At 46.7% G+C, this 21,947-nt stretch overlaps 1 pseudogene; it reads right to left on the reverse strand.

Moving 5' to 3' along the window:
• Window positions 1–21,947, reverse strand: part of LOC137321393 (macoilin-like) — a 103,651-nt pseudogene that overhangs the window by 40,522 nt on the left and 41,182 nt on the right.

Consider the following 21,947-nt stretch of genomic DNA (forward strand, 5'->3'; position numbering starts at 1 on the left):
CTCGAAATAAGCCAGACGCTGGAGTGCCTGTCCGTGGCGGATGCTGAGACTGGGAGTGCACAAGCGGCTGGTGACGGAAATCTAACACTCAGCACTCATGATAGCGAATGATCTTAGCATCACTTGGCATCTGCAGCACCTCAACATATGTCCACATGCTTAATATTGCTTTCTGTTCTCTTGCAGGGCCATCTGCGAGCACTGTGACAGCGGAGGGCAATTCCTCAGAGTACCCGCCGGCCTCTGAGGGTGCATCGTCACATCTGAGCCAGCCATCCACCAGCGCAGATACACACACCTCAGTGGGTCCCCATCCTCACTTAGTTGGGCTTGCACATGGTGAGTCACCACGCACATGTGAGCACGAGCAGACCCTGGTGGCAGGGGCAGCCGTGGAGAGTCCACGTCGGTGGGAGCACTCTTCTCCAGGCTCTGCTCAGCTGGACCCAGATGCTGAACCCTGGGGGCCAGCCATGAAAAGGAGAGTCATCGAGGGACAGCAGCACATTGCCAAGGTACTCTCCACGCGCACTCTCCACAATCGCGCAGAGGATGGAGGAGTCCAACTCCTGCATGAGTGGAATGGTGGCACAGGTACAGGAGGGTATCTCCGAGATAGTGTCACATGGACGTGAAGACATCTCTGAGATAGTGTCGCGGGTAGGTGCGGGAATGTCTGCGATGGAGTGAAGGCTAGCCTCCATCAAGCTTCAAGCACAGCTCAACATTGAGTCCATTCAAGCCCTGACAACGGCCGTTCGGATTCAGGGTGAGCAACATCCTGCCGCCTTAAACAGGCTGACAGATACATTACAACTGTCCTTCCAAGGCTTCACAGAAGTCCTCCAAACTGTCGTCCAGCAGGGTGGAAGGAGTGATGTGGGCCTGGGCCAGGAGAGGGATGATGGTGAAAGGGGATGTGGAAGTGGGGACGCCACTCAAAGCGCTCCCACGTCTCACCCGTTGCCCCCCTCTCAACCAGTACCCGCAATGCTGCCTCCTCTCCAGGTGGCCGAGTCTGCCCCTGCACAGGTGCAGGTGGAGCAGACTTTGGAGGGCCCCTCAGGGGCACCGAAACCCAGAGGGCATCCGCGCAAAGCATCTCATCAGTCAGGGCATGGACAAGAGCAACCTGCCACTACCTCTGCTGAAGCCACAGGGGTAGCACCACGTAGGGGTTCCCGTAAACGTAAGGCAAAGATTTTGTGAGCACAAAGGGGATGCACAAGGGTGTAAGACAAAATATCATGTTTTTGATTTACTTTTGTTTGTTTTGCAAAAAAACATAAAAATTTGTTACCATCACTACTGCCACGTCCTTGCAAACCTTGTCTGGTTTGTGCAATAATTCCCTTTCTTGAGGATCACCATGAAGACCCACACCTGATGCCACCCATTGTGTCACTGCAGAGTGGGTGTAGGTGTATTTGCAGGACTCTTTTGTGCAGACGACTGAGAGACGCCGACGATGTCCCCGGTGGCACCCTGGAAGGATGCGGAGGAGAAGTTGTTGAGGGCAGTGGTGACTTTGACAGCGACAGGTAAGAAGATGGTGCTCGGGCCAGCCGGGAGCAGCTCGGCATCAAGGAGGCTGCAGATGTCCACGACTACATGTCGAGTGACTCTGAGCCTCCGTGTGCACTGCTCCTCAGAGAGGTCCAGGAAGCTGAACCTCGGTCTGTAGACCCTATGGCGAGGGTAGTGCCTTCTGCGGCGCATCTCTCTCTGCGGTTGCCCTCCCTCCTGCTGTACAGGTGGATGTGTCACAGCACTGTGTTGTGGAGCTCCACGTGTCAGAGGTGGACGGCGTGGATGGCGAGGCTGGTGATGCTGTTCGTCCTCCGAGGAGGTCATGACTGCAACTATGGAGTGTTTCCCCCAGTACGGGAAACACACTCAGTTTGAATGAAAATCCCACCCCTCCTAAAATATCCTCCAAATCAGATCTGCTAACAACCTGAAGTATCAAAATAATTGGTTTCATTGGGATCCCTCCGGCTTTAATTGCCGGCGGGAGTCCCGCATGCGGGGGCTGCGCGCGCATCTAAGCGCGTCATTGGGGAATCCGGAAGTGGTCGGGTTGGAGCCGGGCTCCAGACCCGCCCCGGGAATCCCGAATTTTCGGAGCCCCCCCGCCACGAACGTACCCACTCGGCCATCCTAAAATCGAGCCCATTGTCTCTCCTCATTCTTCCTACCAAAATGCATCACTTCGCACTTTACTGCGTTAAATTTCATGTGCCATGTGTCTGTTCATTTCACCAGTCTGTCTGTATCCTCCTGAAGTCTGTTACTATCCTCCACATTGTTTGCCACATTTCCGAGTTTCATGTCATCTGCAAACTTTGAAATTATACTCTGTATACCCAAGTCCAGGTCATTAATATATATCAAAAAAAGCAGTGGTCCTAATACTGACCCCTGGGGAACACCATTGCTTACTTCCTTCCAATCTGAAAAACAACCTTTCACCACTACTCTCTGCTTTCTGTCCCCTAGCCAATTTTGTATCCATGCTGGCACTGTCCCTTTAATCCCATGGGCTTTAATTTTGCTAACAAGTCTATTATGTGGTACTTTATCAAATGTCTTTTGAAATTCCTTATGAATTCAAATTATAAATTCCAAAACTTATTAGATTCTCTTACCAGTGTGCTGCAAATGGGCGACAAAGATCTACGTTGAAATTTCTTAAATCCTTAAATCTGATTGTTGCTTCTATATAAATAAAAAGTATCCAAAGAGTCAAAGTAGATAAGCAAACACCTCTCTCTGCAGGGAAAAAAAGAAATGCATTGTGTTGGAAATTATACCATTGATAAACAGATCTGATCATAAAATGTTTACAAATACAGTTACAAATGAAAGGTTAATTTGACTTGCAATGCCCTCACTGTAGTGCACTGGAACACTAACCTGTGGCACCACTGTACAGAATTTGTACCAGGTACAAATTGAGTCATAAAATAACTTTGGTAATTTTGTTGAAAAGAAAAGTTACCACAAATGATTGTTACTAATATTTCTCTGGCTTTTTCCAGTTATACCAGTCTGTGCCTCCTTCAAATTTTACTGTTTTTCTAGTGAAACCCTGAAAGCCCTTATCACTGAATAACTGATTTATGATATGGTCAATAAAAAGCCACTAATTGATAATGGGAAGAAACTACTGAAGATCAAGGTTGCATGAGAGGACATGAAAGAAGTGTGATAAACGTTCATGTAGGTGATGCTTGTGAACCAGAAGGATAGCAACATTTCATTATAGCCGCTGGAGTCCCACGTTCAATGCCTTGTCTGTGCTGAATTGACTAATCCCCAGCTGTGATGGTGCTAGTAGTGCTAAAATTGACCTCAATGCCCCAGGCAATCAACCAGAATTCCTGCTACTTATTGCTGTCCTCTGGAAAGTGCCTGTGTGAGGACATTGGATGGCTCAGCTCTGATGCCCCCTCAATGCTGAAAGCCTGTCATTGCTCGCTGTCTAGATTAACATGAGAAGTATGTCCACCAGGGCATGATAACAGAGGACGGCCGCTACTGATGGAACTGTATCCCAGCATGAGCCAGTACCCTCAAGAGAGAAAAGAAAACTTTGGAGAAGGAAGATACAAATTTTAAAAATCAGATTTAGATTTATCTCATTCAAATATACTTAAGATATGTGCATGACAGTTTTTAATAGTCCAGCGAGGAAAACCAAGAGAAGTCATATAATCTTCATATTCCCTCACTCTGGCACCAGACTTAATGCCGCCACAAAATGATTTTGATACACTTTTATCGTTTACAGATTGTAGATAAAATTAAGGTAAACATCTGTTGTGCCAGACATCTCATGCAGGGGTGTCCCTTTTCCTCCTTAAATCCTAAATCACATAATATTCCCAGGAGACCGAATAACAGAAGTATCCTACCATGTACTTCAATGACATAACCATTTTAATAAGATCTTCCCTTCAGTATAATACAAGCAATTTTAAGATATTCATCAGGGTGAGCCTAGATTCCAACCCAAACAGGAAAAACATTGCTTTAGCCAAATATGAGTTCAAAAATTAGTTTCAAGAGAAAGGTTACTATAAGTCAGCTCAAAAGAATCAGTAGTGCTTTTTACAATTATTACATAATTAAATACATTTCTGAAACATATCTTACACTTTTAAAGGACTGCTTATTTTGGATCAAAACAAGCAATAAGCAAACATGGCAGATATGAGAATAATAAATCTGGTCGATAGAATAAGGTTGATAATCGGATATGTAGCCATATACATTTATCCATATCCTAATATATTAACAAAGGTAGGCAAAATTTTCCTCTGTTTTAGCACCTGTTTTCCAGTGTTACTCAGGTAGGTGGAGGTAGAACATTGCACAGGGACCCTTACTACCAGATCCCTGCCCATTTTTACAGCAATTACCAATCTTCCAAGCAGACTTTTATATTGAGTTCATTCCAGCATCCAGGCCACTTGGGATTAGGGAGGGAAAGGCCCAGGAAATTCCCTGCATAGAAATTCCCTCTCCCATCCCTACCCTCCAAAATCATGGGCCATTTTTGGGATGAACAAACTAGCCCTGAATTCCTGCTCCTCCTGGCTCCACATCAAACTTAAAAAAAAGTCTACCTTTTTGGTGACGGCTGCTTGCTAGACCACAGCTACTTGGAAACTTGAGCAGAGAAGGCCCAACGCCTGGTCCACTCAGCAGCCCAATTGACTTGAGGGGTCATTAGACTATGCATGAGGCCGAACCCCTGTTTTAGTGGGGGTTTTTTATTCGTTCATGGGATGTGGGCGTCGCTGGCAAGGCCAGCATTTATTGCCCATCCCTAATTGCCCTTGAGAATGTGGTGGTGAGCCACCTTCTTGAACCGCTACAGTCCGTGTGGTGAAGGTTCTCCCACAGTGCTGTTAGGAAGGGAGTTCCAGGATTTTGACCCAGCGACGATGAAGGAGCGGCGATATGTTTCCAAGTCAGGATGGTGGGTGACTTGAAGAGGAACGTGCAGGTGGTGTTCCCATGTGCCTGCTGCCCTTGTCCTTCTAGGTGGTAGAGGTTGCGGGTTTGGGAGGTGCTGTCGAAGAAGCCTTGGCGAGTTGCTGCAGTGCATCCTGTGGATGGTACAAACTGCAGCCACTGTGCGCCGGTGGTGAAGGGAGTAAATGTTTAGTGTGGTGGATGGGGTGCCAATCAAGCGGGCTGCTTTGTCCTGGATGGCGTCGAGCTTCTTGAGTGTTGTTGGAGCTGCACTCATCCAGGCAAGTGGAGAGTATTCCATCACACTCCTGACTTGTGCCTTGTAGATGGTGGAAAGGCTTTGGGGAGTCAGGAGGTGAGTCACTCGCCGCAGAATACCCAGCCTCTGACGTGCTCTTGTAGCCACAGTATTTATATGGCTGGTCCAGTTCAGTTTCTGGTCAATGGTGACCCCCAGGATGTGGATGGTGGGAGATTCAGCGATGGTAATGCCATTGAATGTCAAGGGGAGGTGGTTAGACTTTCTCTTGGTGGAGATGGTCATTGCCTGGCACTTGTCTGGCGCGAATGTTACTTGCCACTTATCAGCCTAAGCCCGGATGTTGTCCAGGTCTTGCTGCATGCGGGCATGGACTGCTTCATTATCTGAGGAGTTGCGAATGAAACTGAACACTGTGCAATCATCAGCAAACATCCCCACTTCTGACCTTATGATGGAGGGAAGGTCATTGATGAAGCAGATGAAGATGGTTGGGCCTAAGACACTGCCCTGAGGAACTTCTGCAGCAATGTCCTAGGGCTGAGATGATTGGCCTCCAACAACCACCACCATCTTCCTTTGTGCTAGGTATGACTCCAGCCACTGGAGAGTTTTCCCCCTGATTTCCATTGACTTCAATTTTACTAGGGCTCCTTGGTGCCACACTCGGTCAAATGCTGCCTTGATGTCAAGGGCAGTCACTCTCGCCTCACCTCTGGAATTCAGCTCTTTTGTCCATGTTTGGACCAAGGCTGTAATGAGGTCTGGGGCCGAGTGATCCTGGCGGAACCCAAACTGAGCATCGGTGAGCAGGTTATTGGTGAGTAAGTGCCGCTTGATAGCACTGTCAACGACATCTTCCATCACTTTGCTGATGATTGAGAGTGGACTGATGGGGCGGTAATTGGCTGGATTGGATTTGTCCTGCTTTTTGTGGACAGGACATACCTGGGCAATTTTCCACATTGTCGGGTAGATGCCAGTGTTGTAGCTGTACTGGAACAGCTTGGCTAGAGGCACGGCTAGTTCTGGAGCACAAGTCCTCAGCACTACAACTGGGATGTTGTCGGGGCTCATAGCCTTTGCTGTATCCAGTGCACTCAGGTTGTGGCCCCTGAAAAACGGGTGCAATGCCGACCAATTTCTACCCCTCAGCCTTAACAAAAACTAAACAAACTAATTGTGGCAGAATTTATGACTGCCTGTATTGTAGCTGCAGCATTTCAGAAAATTATATTTGGAAGTTTTGTTTAAAAAACAGCAATTAGCTTTATTTTACATAAAATACAAGGAGCTTTTGACAAAATAAAGTTTAAAATACTTTGCTTTTGTCATTTCCAACCACCCCATTTCTTGTCCCTTGTTTAGCCTCCTCTTAATCAAGCTGTCTTCCTCAATTCAGTGGGCAAGAAAGTCCAATTTGCTGCCATCTCCAGAAAGCATATTAATGCCTTTCTTGGTCAGTTCGGCAGGGATCACACTTTTGTAAATTAAGAAAGTATTCTCCCTAAACTGGAAAAACGTGTCCTTTACACTAAGATTTGTCTATGAATACTTTATAGCGCAAACAAATAGGTGATCTTTTAGCCTGGTCTACTTGTCTGTGTGTATATATATATATATATATATGTGTGTGTATGTATGTATATAGATAGATATAAAGATATATATATATCAATCACATACACACACAAATGCAGATATATATATATGAAGATAGATATGTGTAATTCAACACAGGACTTTTATTTAGTTTAGATGTTAGATTGATTTAACAGAAGCTGAGCAGAGGAGGTACTCCACTTATTCTTCTTTTCTAGTTAATCCTCTCCCGTGAAAGTGTACCTGCTGCTGATGCTCTTCTTTGTCCATTGGGATTGCTGTTTGCATTGTCCTTGGAGACAATCTTTAGGGTGCTTGGGTTTCTTTATGCAGATTTTTCTTTCCTTTTCATGGTCTAAATCCAAATGATTTTCTATGCTACTGTTGTGAAATTTAATTCTGCATTAGATCCTAATCTCCCAATTAGATTATTACATTAGATCCCAATCTCCTAGTTATGTCATAGCTAGGTCATATTTGATCTCTGGATAAAAATCTTGTATTCAAAATCCTTATTTTCAAATTTCACTTCCATCCCATTGTTGATAGCATGTTGCTATTGGGGCTGAAATTCAACCTGCAATATTAACAGTGATTTCTACACAGCCAGACTGAGGGGGTCATTTTAATCCCCAAGAAAGGGTGGGTTTGGGGTGGGTGGGCAGTCAAAATAGTAGATATTTGGAGTGGGACCGCATCCTGGCTCCAATGCGCCCACTTCTGGGTTTAACCCAGGCAGGTTTGTGTGCGTGTGCTCAGCAGACACCAGGAAGTCCCACCCCCACTTAAAGCTGTAGGGCCAATACTTAAAGGGGCAATGTACTCATTGAAATACTTGAGGTACTTACTACTTTGTGTATTGTAAAATTAAAATGAATTTAACCTTACCTGTTCGGGTTTCCCATCGCTTCCGATTCACGTCAGGTGAAAGCAGGCGGGAAGGGCCGGATCCATGAGGTGAGTGCCTTTATTGCGCTGCTTGTCGGCCCGGAGAAGCAGGAGTGCCTCATCCAGGCCCAAAAAGCTCACCTGGCCGACAGGACCCCTGTGGTCGGCCGACCCCCCACAATGGTGGACCCCCCCCTCAATGGTGGACCCCCCCCCGCCAATGGTGGACCACCCCTCCGCGCTGGCTCCCTCCCAGTGCTGGACCCGCCCCCCTCCCCGATCTCCGATGCTGGCTGAACCCTCCACCATCGATGTTGTCGCTGGCTGACTGCCCCCCCACCCCGATCCACAATGCTGGCTGACCCCCCGATCCACGATGCTGGCTGACCCCCCGATCCACGATGCTAACAAAGGGACCAGTCGTGCTCTCTCTCATTTTGTGTCACTCATTTTTTAAATTTGTTCCACATGATAAACATTGGAGAAACAATATATAAAAGAAAAAAAGTTGACTATATACTGGTAACATATTCCATTACAATCATGTTATAATTAGTTATTAGGGAGTGATTCTGTGATCTGGCACTCCCAGCAGGTAGCAGAATTCATAGGGAGTGCATCTGGGAAATTGTGAGCATTCAGTCCTGGATTTTCCTTTCACTGTGATTTCCTGAGATGCGCTCCCCATAAGAGCTGCTTCACACTGACAGCAGCAGGTCACAGAATCACCATACAGTTTAAAACTACAGTTTGGGTTTTTTCTTTCAGGTCTAATTTTATGATCAACATTCTAATCCATCTACCTTGCTCCCTTAAAAATGATGGGGAGGTAGAGGAGGGAGTGTAATTTTCCGGCACTTTTGTATTTGCATTTATTTTAATAAAGAGGTTTTCTGCTGCTCAGGTGTTGAGCTGAGGATATACTCTGGCCTTTTGATAGTTAAACATCCTGAAAATGTCAATTTGTTTCCCATGAAAGTAATTTTATTAACAGGTCAAAATCGTGCACATAGACTGACATTATAATAGTGCATTTTACCCTGTGTGTATATAGAAACAGAGGAACAGGACTGGAGCATTGAATCATGTTCCACCATTCAATTAGATCATGGCTGATCTGTACCTCAATATTTACCTGCCTTTGATCCATATCCCTTCATACCCTTACCTAAAAATCATCTATCGATCTCAGCCTTGAAAAGTTCAATTAACCCAGCATTCACAGCCTTTTGGTGGAGAGAATTCCACATTTCCTCCACCCTTAGCGTAAAAAGGTGTTTCCTGGTTTCACTCTTGAACGGCCTAGCTCTAATTTTAAGATTGTACCCCCTTGTTCTGGACCCCCCCACCAGACGAAATAGTTTCTCTGTATCTACTCTATCGTACCCTTTTATCATTTTAAACACCTCAATTAGATCGCCCCCCAACCTTCTAAACTCATGGAAATACAATCCAAGTTTATGCAACCCAGCCTCATAAATTAACCCTTTAAGCGCTGGTATCATTCTGGTGAATCTGCGCTGTACCCCCTCCAAGACCAATATATTGCAAGCTTAAGCAATTATAAGAAAAATCCATGATATTCCTAATTAAAGTCCGGAACCACTGCTAGCACAACAGTAAAGTTTGTAACATTGATATGTTATCTATTCCTTTTGTGATGGTTGTTGCAGGAACTCAAGAGAAATAAAACATCTGTCATAAAATAATAAGAGGAAGAATAAGAAAAGGACATTCAACCAATTTTACTCACCTTGTTATTTTGATGCATGTCAGACGCTTATTATTTTTATTTCCCTCCTACCTGCTTACCATCTAATTCTATTTCCTTTTGAATCAGTAAACTATTAGTTTCTATTTTGAATAGTTCAACCATATCCATATTCATTGCACTAGGTAGCACTTTATTCCTTAAATTAACAAGGGTTAACTGAAGTGTGAGGCAGTTGTTGCTTAAGTTACATTTTGTCATCATTTACTTAGCCTATGATCATGTCCACTGCTTTACCACATGCCAATTCATTTTAATTAAATTTCAACAAATATAAATAGAATAGGGTTATCCTTAAGTATTAACTTCTCAAACACTTTAAAATTTAGCAACTCTCTTATAGATACTAAAATGACCATCACCAACAAGAGAAAGGCCAACCACCTCCCCTTGGCATTCAATGGCATTACTATCACCGAGTACCCCACCATCAACATCCTGGGGGTCACCATTGACTAGAAACTTAACTGGACCAGTCACATCAATATCGTGGCTACTAGAGCAGGTTAGAGGCTGTGGTTTCTGCGAAGAGTGGCTCACCTCCTGACTCCCAAAGCCACGCTACCACCTACAAGGCACAAGTCAGGACTGTGATCGATTATTCTCCACTTGCCTGGAGAAGCTTGACACCGCTTGATCAGCACTTCATCCATTAGCCTAAACATCCATCCCCTCCAACAATGGAATACCATGGCTCTAGTGTGTAGTATCTACAGGGTGCATTGCAGCAACTCACCAAGACATCTTCACCAGCATGTCCCAATCCCATGACCTCCACCACCTAGAATGACAAGGGCAACAGGTGCATGGGAACGCCATCACCTCCAAGTTCCCTTCCAAGTCACACACTATCCTTGGACATATATTGGCATTCCTTCATCGTCACTGGGTCAAGTCCTAACAGCAGTGTGGGAGCATCGTCACCATAGTGTTCAAGTAGAAGGCCCACCATCACTATCTCACGGGCAGCTAGGGATGAACAATAAATGCCAGGCTTGCCAGTAACGCCCACATCCCGAGAATGAATTAAAAATAAACCTGCATGTGTGGAATTGTGGGCGAGCATTTCCAATTGGCATTTTATCCTTTCTGTATTAGCTGTTGCTATACAGTGAAAAGGAAATGCACAAGACAAATTGTTTGTAATTTAAAGGAGATTATAAAAACATTAATGGAAATATTAAACACAAAGTTATGAGGGAACAAATACATTAAAACCTTCTCTTAATAAATACCTCCACATAGAGATAAATTTTCAAGAATGTCAGACCCCTGTATATATTAATTGATTGTATGTACAATAGTTGATATCAGTCCCAAAGATAGCTGTTATAGACAGGTCTGACTGTAATGATAGGATGTAGTGTGAACATTTTAAAAGGGAACTCTCTGCTTAAACAGTTTATTCCTTGAGTTGGCAAACAAGAAAGTCAGGTAGTACTCTGGGGAAAAATGTTTATACAAAAATATTTGTATTATTCATGCAGTTGCATGGTCTTTTAACCCATGACTCCTTTCAAATGTTCTTTCACAAACGTTCCATAACTCAGCACTGTGTAACTCCAGTATGTGGAGTTTAAGTATGGGAGTAACTGGGTTGGATTTGAACTCAGATTACAAAACTGAAAAGAACAATATGCTACACCACTGCCCTACCCAGGATACCAAGGAATGTTTCTTTTATATATAGGCAGAAAGAATCAGGAAAAGTCTTTTCTTTAAACACTCTTCTCCATTGAGAGATGAGGTGGCACAGTGGGGTAGCATGCTACCTTTTTACTACTGCATCTTCAGTTAAAACCCACCCCAGAAAAGTGTTGCAAAAGATTCTTCACTCTGTTGGCTTAAAGGATCCTGCACAAAATAAATTTAAGCAGTTTTACCTTATTTTCTAGTGGGACTCAAAATGGTTAATGTAAGGGGTAAAATGCTGAGCACTGAGTCTAAACTGCACACTGTGTGGGCTTTTAAAGGAAAATTGTATTCATCTAAATTTCTCCATAACCCCTAAAAGTTTTAACATTAAAATATTGGGGGGGGGGGCTTTTTCTGGAAATAGCAGCCAGAGGAAATCTTCATGAATACATTTATAATGTTGTTACACAATGATCAGAGCAATTCTTTCCCACTAAATAGATTTATAGTTACTGCTTCTCTGTGTTTTTTCTTTGTATATATTTGCTTTAAAACTACTTGAGGAAGCAGATTGTGAACATCCATTTTGTGCAGAATTCCTCTTTGCAGAGAGTGTCCAAAGGCACAGTGGTGTAATACTGAACCACACAGACCAGGAAGGATCAAGGTTTGATCTAGTTGGCATAAGTGTGGAGGCACTACAACTGGTCTCAGTGTCCTCAGGCTAGGGATGGACAAAACTCAGTATGGATTCCCATTCATTATCTGTTGACTCCTGATAGAAAATGCACATATGAACATTGTGTGAAGAAGGCTGGGCTTTCCTCTCTATCCCCTATCGCCCAAGTGCCCCTCAGCAATGTGCATCCACCCAACTCATTAGCACCTGAACCTGTCAGTGTTTCCACGTCCAGGCCAGTTGCATATATGAGGCATACAAGGTGGAACTTCCATCCAGCAATTGGCAGCATTCAAATGGAGATGGGAATTTGAAATACTTCTGCAAGCCTTAAAGGTCTGCAGCAGCTTGAGGCTTCAAATGGTTTCTCAATTGTGGCAGCAGAAATTTTATTTTTGGTGCAGGAAGTGGCCAGCAGTTGCAGTAAGGCAGGCAGAAGTGTCTCCAGATTTGATGCAGATTCTACAGAAAGGTTGTTGCAGCAGAGGAGAGAGATTACTTTCGCCCAGACCACTGGAGTATCAGAAGGTAGAGGATCAGTGACGTTAGCAAGAAGTTGTGGATGCAATCAATGCCAGAAGCTGAATATTGTGCTGAAAAAATTCAATTATCTCCCCATAGGGAGTGGCAGAGTAGGGCATGTACTTAAACATCCTAATAATACACAATGACTGTGCAGTACTATTCTCCCCTACTCATGCCTCCCAATACAAAGTATATAGCTTCCCAGGGGTGTCCATCAAACTGCACTCATCACTTTTGCTAAACTCATTTTTCCAGCACCACCTCCTTTATTGCAAGACTGCACACCATAAGCTCCTTACAACTCTTTCTATGTCCAGCATTTGCATGCTTCACAATTCTGTCACAGCAATAGCAACACAAAGCACCCAGACTCCTGGCTAAACTCTGAAGACATGGCAGAGGTGGCAACTAAGGAATATATGTCTGTGCCTCTGTAAGAGAAGAAGGGGCATAACAAGAAGAAGAGGAGGAGGACAGGAGGAGGAGGGCTGGCAGTAGATGAACTTCTCTCTCTTTTGCAGAAGACGGCTAAGCAAATTGAGGCGTGGTGATTTGGACGAAGAGGCAGGAGACGGAGAAGCAGGCATCAGGGCTCCAGTTCAGGATTCACGCAGCAATTCATATTCCTTCACTCTATGCACTTAGGACAAATAGTAGCACTTACAAAACACTTGACATTCACCAGCAGCACCATGCAACACTTAAGGAAAGGCTATTTGAAAATAAAAGGAAATAAACAATTGTGCTTTACGCTGGTTTTACTTTTGTCCTTGTGTGTAAGAAAAAGCAGAACTGGGGCCCAATTTGCAGGAGACACCTAGCACCTCACACCCACCGCATCACTGGATCTCATTCTGGGAAACAGTCCAGAAACATCCACCATGGAGGACTTAACTAGGAAACTTGAAGTCAGCGTCACAGTTGGAGGGTACAGCTCTGATGACCAGGGGCAGGAGGAAATGGCACAGAAGGAGCAAGAAACAGCTGTCCAGAGAAGCCTGTCGCAATCACCTATAGCTGATGAGAGTAAGTATGCTGTGTTCCAAGTCCAGGCTTGAAAAAGCAAATGCTTTTGGATAATGAGATTGCTGGAGTCATTGACAGATCTGCTCAAGAGTTTCTACCACATGACGGTTAGTGTGGAGGAGTCAGGCCTCATGCTGCTGCACTTCTGGCCATTATCTGCCAGATGGGAAGTCATCGCAGGTGGGCTGGAATTGTATGAATGTGCTGCCAAAATGGGACCGAACACCATTATGCTCTGCCATTTCAATCCTGCCCCTGCTTGTTGGTTTAATTTCACCGTCTGAATGTATTCTCATAAGTTTAAAAAAGACCTAGATAAAAGGTGTTTAATATGCTAAATAGAAGTGGTTTGCCTAGTGACTAAATAATAAGCAATTTGCTAGCTTGTTTTGGTGATCAATCAAGACAAAGCTATTGGGGAAATATTAATGATTTCCCTACTTCGCTTAAAGGCCTAATTGTGATTGGATTGTTCTCTAAACCCCATTTGTGTTTCTCTTGATTAACTGAACAGAAATATTGCAGAACAGCTCAATTTTATGCAATTTAAATATCTCAAGTTTTAATATTCATTGGATCCTAACCTTGTTGCTAAACACTAAATTGTTAGTTTAAAAAATAGTTTTTTGCAGAGTTTTAAATTCCACAGAGTAATTTAAATCTGAGTGAAATAAAGTCATTTGTCTGTGAACATCCATTGGTTTTTGTCATTTGTGGAAGAACAAATTTTCTCACCTCTGGTGCCTTTCTTGAAGATTAAAATAGTAGATAACAACTTACCTGAATTCCAGAGGTACTGAATCCATACATATGTACTAGCTGCGAAGAAAAGCCAATGCAGTGGTATGAAGATGAAACAGAACACATCTGAGGTAAATGCTGCACATACAAAAAGTATGGAAAACGCCTGTGAAGGTTAAAAAATAAACATTATATTAGAACAGCACAGCCTTGAAAATAGACAGCCATTCCAGCATACCCCTACCATAACTTTGGCAGGAGTACACTGGAATAGCTAAAAACTAGACTGGAACCTGACCACATCTTCCTCTCCCCCTCTCCCCCACTTCCTCCCCCCCCCCCCCCACACAAGTTCCCAAACCAGGCCACCAACGCAGCATGTGTACAACGGTGGGTGTCCTAGATACTCCTCTGGTGGCACAACAGCCAACAAATGCCAGTCAAATGAATGGACCTTCCTGTGCCCTGAAAACTTTGGCAAAATCAGCAGCAGAGGCCCTGGGTGGGCGCATCTTGGCACAAATCCCGAAATGTGCTTCTCCGTGGGTTTTCAGCCTCTCGTTGATATTGTTAGAGATGAACCTCGAACTGACTTGAAAATCTGAATCAATACAAAGTCAAATAATTTGGAGAAATTTAGATAAATCACTTCAAATCTGCTTTAAATGCTCTGGATTTGGAAAATGGCTATTTTTTCTCCTGCTTCTCCCAAAATATTTGCAGAAAATGGAGCAAAAACATGCAAAATGTTGACATGGGGTCATTTTACATAGAGAATTGGAAGTGTGTTGAGATGCAATGCTTTACATTCTTCAAATCACACCCTGGACTTGAAAGTCTGCATAATCATAGAATCTTACAGAATCATTGCACAGAAGGTGACCATTTGGCCCACCGTGCCTGTGCCAGCTCTTTGAAAGAGCTATCCAATTAGTCCCACTTCCCTGCTCTTTCCCCATGGCCCTGCAATTTCTTTCTTTTCAAGCATATATCCAATTCCCTTTTTAATGTTACTATTGAATTAGCTACCAACACCCTTTCAGGCAGTGCATTCCAGATCATAACAAATCACTGCACAAACAAATTTCTCCTCATCTCCCCTCTGGTTCTTTTGCCAATTATCTTCAATCTGTGTCCTCTGGTTACCGACCCTCCTGCCAGTGGAAACAGTTTCTCCATATGTACTCTATCAAAACCCCTCATAATTTTGAACTACTATTGGAAGTCACCTTCTTGCACATGACCACCTTCCCACCTTGCTCACAACTTGTTGCTCCTCCCTCTCAGCATGCATACTATATGAAGCTGCCCACACCAATCTGTACAACCCTTTAGAGCAACTGCTCACTAACTCACTCCCTCTCTTTCTGCAGGAGAAGCTGGCTCACAATAACCGGGAGAGGATCAGTACCATGGAAGGGCCAGCCTCCATTTAGGCGCTCAGCCAGGTGGAATAGTTAGCCAAGTACATCATCGGATCAGGCAAAGTAAAGAGCAACAGCAACGGGAGGCTGGAGGGCAAAGTCTGCCTATTACTTGTACCTTTTCTCTTTACTCAAGCAATCACACATTCGGGCAGTATTGCAACCTGGTGCTGCATAATGCTACCAATCATCTACTACTGCCTAGCCTTTCCATGCCATGGTGACCTTTGACCTACTGGCCTTTTTCTAGCACCATCTGAAGACCTGAAGCCTGCAGGATAAGACTCGGAAGAGGACAGTCCCCCCGAAGAAGCATCAACACTCGCTCCATCCCTCCCAAGCATCAGCACAGAAAGCGGCACCTCGGGTGGGTTAAATAGCAAGTTACATCTGGTGAATCATTTAGCGCAAGTGAGCAGGAGGATGGGCTAGTGAAAAGGACAGCCCAGGTGACAGCTCGCTGGAGGGCAAGGTCTGTTGAGGAGGACAGAGATGCTGACTTCAGGAGTCCAACCTTCAAAGGAAAACTGCTTTCTGCACATATGCAATCATGAGGTATGAGGTAATGGAAAGCCTGCCTAAGAGCTGCCACACCATGTCTGAGAATATGGAGGGGTCCACTTCCAGCTTGTGTGGTATTCTGTCGCAAGACATCAGCACTCTGCAGTGTACTATAGAACCTGTGGTCACCTCTACAACAGTTCAGCCAGACCCTCACACCAGCAGGCTGTGTCACCACCTCTTGCAGCTTTGAATGCAGCTCAAAGTGATGCCATCCATGCTCTGGGCTCCACCATCTCCACCGCCTTAACACATGGGTGAAAATATGATGTTAAGGCTCTTGTGTCAGTCATTAAAAAATCACATCATTTAACTTTGCAATTTTGTCTGCAGTGTGGTTCCATCGTCACTGCTGAGCCTGCAAGGTCAAGTGTCAGGTATATGGGGCTCGAATTTAGCAGGCCTGCGGGTTCCCAGCGGGTGGTCCTCCGGGAGCGTCGAAAACGCGGACGGGTAATTGTTCGCGTCCCCCACGCGATCGCGGGATAATTGGACCCATTAAGGCCTGCTTCCGGGTTCTGCGCTCCCCAGCTGCGTGCCGGCCGGCTGCGCATGCGCAGTACCGTCGACGCGATGTAGGAGCTCCAGTTAAAGGGGCAGTCTCCCAAAGCCCCTCCTGCTGCAAGCAAGAGGTCTGGGAGAATGGCTCAACCAAGGGGAAAGGCTGCGCCCCGTTTTTCAGATCTGGCACTGCAGCTGATGCTGGAGGGCGTGAGGAGGAGGAGGGAAACACTCTTCCCTGAGGATGGGCGCAAGTTCCCTGCCGCCGCAACCAGGAAGGCATGGGCAGAGGTGGCGGCGGAGGTGAGCAGCACGGGGCAACACCCCAAGGACTTGGGAGCAGTGCCGCAAGCGCTTCAATGACCTGACTAGGTCTGGCAAGGTGAGTACACCAACGCACCCTCCCACATCCCGTCCCCACCATCACGCCAAGCAGATCACAACCCCCTCCTGCACAGCCACCACTGCGCTCCATCAGCAATCCTCACAGCCACTCATTCACCATCCTCGCCGTGCACGCAAGTACCCACCGTCCCTGACCCCACCCGAACACTACCACACACCCCAATCCCCATGCAATGGGATGGGCACGTGGCCCACACTTCCTCCCATCCGTTCCGCGCCACGCTCAACCCAACCACACCGATGCTCGATGCCACCTCTCGTCCATTCTTCCGCGGCTTGTGCAGTAGTTGCGTTCCGTGGAGGCCATCATGACGGCGAACACCTGCTGCCACCCATTGGGCACACTGCTGTGGGTGCAGGATTACTGGCAGCACTCTTCAGTGGAAGGGGCTGGTATGGCCGCTCGCATGTGCAGGTGAGGAGATGCGAGCGCCTCGCAGTGTCTGACTCTAGGAGAACCGTTGACGTATGAGTGCGTCCCTGGCCCGGCGACCATCCCGGTGAGTCGCGGCTCGGCGCATGGGTCGTCCAACATCCTCGGGCGCGTCCTCCTCCTCCTCCTCCGCCTCCGCCTCCTCCTCCTCCTCCTCCTCCTCCTCCTCCTCCTCGCCTTCCTCAATGTGGGTGGCGGGTGTGGATGGGGCCTCCTCCAGCGGCACCCCTCTCTGTTGGGCCATGTTGTGCAGGGCACAGCAGACAACTATGATTCGTCCCACTCTGAATGGTGTGTATTGGAGCGCTCCCCCAGAACGATCAAGGCACCTGAAGCGCATCTTGAGAAGCCCTATGGTCTGCTCAATTGTAGACCTGGTAGCAGTGTGGCTGTCATTGTACCGACGCTCCGGCTCGGTGATGGGGTTCCTCAGAGGTGTCATGAGCCACGTGTGGAGGGGATACCCCTTGTCGTCGAGGAGCCAGCCGTTGCCGGCGTTGGGTGCCTGCAGGATGGGCGGGACGGCGGACTCCCTGAGGACGAAGGCATCGTGGCAGCTGCCGGGGTATCTGGCGCACACGTGTAGGAATCTCTGGCGGTGGTCACAGATGAGCTGGTCGTTCATGGAGTGATACCCCTTCCTGTTGATGAACAGCCCTGGCTCATGCGGAGGTGCCCGTATTGCGATGTGGGTGCAGTCGATTACACCCTGCACCCGTGGGAAGCCGGCCATGGCATGGAATCCAACCGCCCTCTCCATCTGGCTGCGCTCGTCCATGGCGAAGTTGATGTAGTGGGAGGCCCTGCGGAACAACCCATCGGTGACCTGCCTTATGCACTTGTGTGCAGAGGACTGACAGACCCCGGTGATGTCCCCGGTGGCACCCTGGAAGGAACCGGATGCGAAGAAGTTGAGGGCAGTGGTGACTTTGACGGCGACAGGTAAGAAGATGCTGCTTGGTCCATCAGGGAGCAGCTCGTCGTTAAGGAGGCTGCAGATGTCGGCGACTACCTGGCGATTGACTCTGAGCCTCCGTATGCACTGCTCCTCGGAGAGGTCCATGAAGCTGAGCCTCGCTCTGTACACCCTGTGCGGAGGGTAGTGCCTCCTGCGACGCATCTCTCTCTGCGGTTGCCCTCCCTCCTGCTGTGCAGGTGGGTGTGCCGCAGCACCGTGTTGGGGGGCCCCACCTCTCCGAGGCGGACGGCGTGGACTGTGAGGCTGCTGGGGCTGGTCATCCTGTTCGTCCTCCGACGATGTCAACGCACCACCCATCTGGCAGGTGTTGGTGTGAGGGGTTGTGCAGGGTAGGTGGGTGGGTCCTCGGACTGGGGCTGCGGTTTCGTGTCGGTCTGTCCTCTGGCTTGGCGGGGGTTGGTGGAGGGCAGGGGTTGCCCTATGTGACGCGGTGGCCTCCTGCGTGGGTGAGGGCGCTCCCCCGTGGAGCGCACCTTGGCACCTGGCACAGGCTGCTGGCTGCAACACGCCTGGTTTGAAGGGTCCTGTTTCCCCCAGTGTGGGAAACTGACTGCTTTGACCGTAAAATCCCACACTTCCTCTTTTGACAGCTGCTTCAGCTCATTAACTGACCACAACAAGCAAGGTAAGTGCTCTCAAGTGGAACCCCGCTGGCTTTAATTGCCTGCGGGATTCCCACCAGCGGGGCTTGCGCGCGCAGCCCCGCACGTCAGCGCGGTACCCGGAAGTGGCCGGGATTTCGTCCGAATCCGGTCACGTGATCGGAGATCGGGATTTTCGGGGCCCCCCCGCTGGAAACCCGCAGGTAACCCGACCCTAAAATCGAGCCCATGAAAGTTGGTCAGAGGTTGGAAATTCTCAATTGCAAGGTGGAAAGACTGGTAGAGGTGGTATTGAGAAGTGCTAAGGTGGCTGTAGGGGAGAGATTGGGTGAAGGGCAGGAATAGATCAGCTGAAGCGTTGGGCCATCAAATGCTGACAAGTAGTTCTGGCTGCAGGCTGGTGCTGTCACCTATTCACTTCTGCTCTGTCCTTACCGTCGTTGGGGTCTTGACATCAGATTGAGGAAGATTTACTTGCTGTGCAGGCTCCATGTGCTGTCCCCATCTGTTATACAGCAAAGTTGTGCAGAATGTAGCACACAACCACAATGCAGGAGACTTTCTGTGAGCTGTATTGCAGAAAGCTCCCAGACCTGTCCAAGCATCGAGCACATTGTTTGAGCAGCCCGATGTTTTGCTCTATAATGGCTCCTGTGGTCCCGTGGCTTTGGTTATATCTCCTTTTGGCAGGTGAGCGTGAGTTATGTAGAGGTGTCATGGGCCATGTGTACAGAGGATAGCACTAATTCCCAAACAGCCAACCTCTGTCATACTGAGCCAGGTCAAATCGTGAAGAAATAGTGGACTGGTACAGTATGTATACAGTATGTATGCATCATGGCAGCTGCACGATTCATTGGTCACCAGCTGAACACTGACTGAGTGATAGCCTTTCCTATTCATGAAGGCTGTTGGCTGATTGGGAGTTGCTCTGATGGCTACATGACTGCAGTTAATGACAGCCTGCACTTGTGGGAAGCTTGCTATGGCAGCAAAGCATACAACCCTTTCTTGCTGACTGCTGGCATCCATGGGCAATGCAATAAAATCACTGGCTCTAGCAAAGAGGGCAGCAGTGGCATGGCCTGTAGACTGATGTCACCTGTTGAAGCCTGGAATGAGACTGAGGCAAAAAAAATTACAGGCCCATGTCACTTTGACTGCCACAGGCAATGCATAAACAGCTGGGAGAGTAAGTTGCACGTCTTGTTGTAAGAGACAGACCGCACAGATCTGTGATGGTTTCTCTGGAGAAGGGCAGCCTCCAGGTGTTCTGATCCTCAAAATAGTGGAGATAACTGACTTTGGGCCTAGAGACCTTTTGTGCGTTCTCTTATGCATTAAGGTGGCATTGGGGTTCTATTGACATGATAGGACCCTGATTTGCTTATTTTAATGAGGCCCCTGCCTGCTTCAGGCAGGCGCCCGGACCGCCCTTATGTAGGCCCCGGGCAAAATGGTGGCGTGCGGGAACGGGGTAGTAAGTGCAGCACTCCAATTTTAGGACCACTATCGCTGGACAGAACGAGTTAAAATCAGCCCTCTCAAGTTACTAAATTAACTCATTCTCAAACAATTTAAAAACTTTGGCAATAATTCAACAATTGGTGAATTTCAAAAGATTATATAGCTAAAATGAAATCTTAACGGAGACTACCCGGCCATCAAGGAGAACGTAGCAACAGAAGAACTTGTACAAATAGGAAAAGACCCTTAGGCCCAACATGTCCATATTTTAGTAGATCATCTCCACTATCCCTTCCCTCTCCCTGTAAGTTGACAATGTGCATGTATAGAGATGAGTCCCAAACTGAATGGCAGTTGATGAGAGAAATGCAAGTCTGTTTTAATGTTTTTTTACATTTTTGGTACTGACTATTGTAACCATTAGTTGTGGTTTGTTGGCCAGGATCACAATAACACACCATAAGAACTGTACTGTTCAGCATCAATTTTGACAGCTACAGTTTAGTTTTGAATTATTTTTACCAGTGGAAAAGAAAATTTACAGTGACATTTACAGCCCTAAGCACAGATATGCTATGCATTTAGAATCTTCATTATACACACATATGGCAAAATATAAATTATACTTACAAGACCCTGATATCGAGAAGAATCATACACCCTCTTGACAAATAACCAACCTGGCCATAAATATTCAAATCGAAGCTCAAGGATGAAATCTGCCAAAAGTATCAGTACCCAGACCATAAGGAACTTCAGAAATGTGAATACACTGTAAAATCATAAAAGAATAAATAATTCATAAAATGTCAATTACAATCACTATACCATTGTACCCTATTTACAGCCATGCACACAATGGTAATAATAGGGATCAATTATTGTTTTGCTTGTGTTGAGTTCTGGACATGTCAGCCACAAAAAAAATCATATTTATGGTTGATTTGAGGTGCTTTTGAAGTGCGTGAGGGGGGATTTTGTGGGGGGGAATCTATTTACGCTGAGTTTACGCCCTGCTATAGAAGCGCTGGGAATTCCTGGGGAGGACAGGGGCAGGTGGTTCTTATGCCCTGCCCTCTCGCAGCCTGACATCAGGAATAGAAGCAGGATTGGTGGGATGATGTCACCCATTATAATTCTCACCAATTCCATCTCCGCGTCCCCAATATACTGCACAACTTCAAGAGGCAAGTGTACAATACTTTACAGTGGCGGAAGTGGGGCCCAGTAAAGTAACCCCAATTTACAACTGCTGTAAAGAAAGCAGCCAATCCTGGAAAGGGACAAATTCAGTTGATTTCCTCCATATTCTGCCAGACCTGCCAGCTCTTGACCGAAGCAAATGCCCACAACCGCATATCCCTGCCCATCTCAGCCCCTCCCCCACCACACCTAGCGGGCATCCCAGCTGCATCCACTCACTATATGCTAATTGTCTGACCCCAGGAATTCTGACAGGGTCAGAC

The sequence above is a fragment of the Heptranchias perlo genome, chromosome 5, assembly GCF_035084215.1.
Source record: "Heptranchias perlo isolate sHepPer1 chromosome 5, sHepPer1.hap1, whole genome shotgun sequence".
Classification (NCBI taxonomy): Eukaryota; Metazoa; Chordata; class Chondrichthyes; order Hexanchiformes; family Hexanchidae; genus Heptranchias; species Heptranchias perlo.